Source organism: Epinephelus moara, chromosome 8, assembly GCF_006386435.1.
Source record: "Epinephelus moara isolate mb chromosome 8, YSFRI_EMoa_1.0, whole genome shotgun sequence".
Classification (NCBI taxonomy): domain Eukaryota; kingdom Metazoa; phylum Chordata; class Actinopteri; order Perciformes; family Serranidae; genus Epinephelus; species Epinephelus moara.
The window spans coordinates 3578616-3580894 of NC_065513.1; the positions used below are offsets into that span (position 1 = coordinate 3578616).

Below are 2279 nucleotides of genomic sequence, written 5' to 3' on the forward strand. Positions count from 1 at the left end.
TCTTTGGTTGCTTTCGCAGTATGCTTCAGGTCATTGTCCATCTGCACTGTGAAGCATCGTCTAATGAGTTTTGAAGCATTTAGTTGAATCTGAGCAGATAATGGTGCCCCAAACACTTCAGCTTTCATCCTGCTGTTCTCCCGTTGCCGGTGGAGCCGCTGTAATTGATTAACAGAGGGGCAAGCTGCTACGGGACTCGCGCTGCAGACGTGTCACGCCGCTGACGTGCCCGGTGGAGCCCAGACGGGTCGTCTTCGGTCAGGAAAATGCGTCCCGAGCCGTGCTCTAGTGTGCTCTTCTGTGTGTGTGCGCTTTGTGTGTGTGTGCGCATCGGGGCGAAACTCCGCCGTGCGCGATACAGAGGGCAGAGGAGAATTGTAAACGGCGTTGCGCCGCTGCTAGTTGCATATAGGGGAAACACTGCTCTTTTTGGTATGAGTTCTTCTGGGTCATCGTGTACAGTTGCTTTGCTTTCAGGACTCTCTCCGGCAGCCATTCTCGCCTCTAAACTTTTCTATGCTCTCACTCTCACCCGCTCAAGCGTGCCTGTGGTGCGCAGTGGTGAAATGGGTCCCCGCTGAAACATTTTCCCGCCGCGCACGTTCTGGACGTTGTTTGGGCTATTCACCGGTATTGCGGTATATGAAAAATTCATATCATAACGAAAATAAATACCAGTTTTCGGTACAAACCGGTATACTGCCCAGCACTAGGAGCCACATAGCATAGCCTCTGCTAGCGGTCCTCCGGTAACGCCCGTGCAGCCAGGAGGTTGGGTAACCGTTTGCCAGAGGCATAGCTCCAAGCCGAAGCTCACAGCTCACCACCAGCCGTTTCCAACCGCTTTTCCCCACTCAGCGACACACCCGCTGAGGATAAAACTCTGGTTATTGGCAGCTCTATTCTGAGGAACGTGAAGTTAGCAACACCAGCGGCCATAGTCAAATGTATCCCTGGGGCCAGAGCAGGCGACACTGAATCAAATTTAAAACTGCTGGCTAAAGCTAAACGTAGATTCAGTAAGATTGTTATTCACGTCGGCGGCAATGACACCCGGTTACGCCAATCGGAGGTCACTAAAATTAATATTGCCTCGGTTTGTGAATATGCAAAAATGATGTTGGACTCTGTAGTTTTCTCTGGACCCCTCCCAAATCTGACCAGTGATGACATGTTTAGCCGCATGTCATCATTTAATCGCTGGCTGTCCAGGTGGTGTCCAGCAAACAATGTGGGTTTCGTTAATCATTGGCCAACTTTCTGGGGAAAACCTGGTCTTATTAGGAGAGACGGCATTCATCCCACTTTGGATGGAGCTGCTCTCATTTCTAGGAACCTGGCAAATTTTATTAGTAATTCAAATCCCTGACAACCCAGAGTTGAGATCAGGACTCAGAGTCGCAGTCCTACACGCTTCTCTGAGCTTCTAGTTCAGTTACCCAGCCATAGTTTTCATAGTTTTATACAAACGGTGTCTGTCTCCTGACTACCTAAATTATTTAAATCCAAAATTACACAAAGAGGAGTTGTGCATAACAACCTCATAAAAATTAAAACCTCTGCTGTGACAGAAAGACAAAACAGGAGAATTAAATGCGGACTGTTAAATATCAGGTCTCTATCGTCTAAAGTAGTGTTAGTAAACGAATTAATTTCAGATAATCATATTGATTTACTCAGTCTCACTGAAACCTGACTATGTCCAGATGAATATAATCTAAATGAATCCACTCCTCCCAGTCATAATAATACCCACATTCCTCGAGGCAGCAGCCGAGGAGGGGGAGTTGCAGCCATTTTTAACTCTAGTCTGTTAATCAGCCCTAAACCTAAACTACATTATAATTCATTTTTGAAAGCCTCGTTCTTAGTCTTTTACATCCGATGTGGAAAACAACGCAGCCACTTTTATTTGTTTTCTTAGTCTTTTACATCCGATGTGGAAAACAACGCAGCCACTTTTATTTGTTATAGTGTACCGTGCTCCTGGCCCGTATTCTGAATTTGTTTCTGAATTCTCAGAGTTTTTATCCAGTTTAGTTCTTAAATCAGATAAAGTTATTATTGTACGCGATTTTAACATTCATGTCGACGTTGATAATGACTCCCTGGCTACCGCGTTTATCNCTGAATTCTCAGAGTTTTTATCCAGTTTAGTTCCTAAATCAGATAAAGTTATTATTGTACGCGATTTAACATTCATGTCGACGTTGATAATGACTCCCTGGCTACCGCGTTTATCTCATTATTAGACTCCATTGGCTTCAGTCAGGGTGTTC

General features: G+C 45.4%; 1 protein-coding gene across 1 annotated transcript in view; it reads right to left on the reverse strand.

The window, feature by feature from the left end:
* LOC126393929 (VIP36-like protein) overlaps positions 1 to 2279 on the reverse strand; it is a 53835-nt gene that overhangs the window by 25848 nt on the left and 25708 nt on the right. The gene's annotated exons all lie outside the window — the stretch shown is intronic.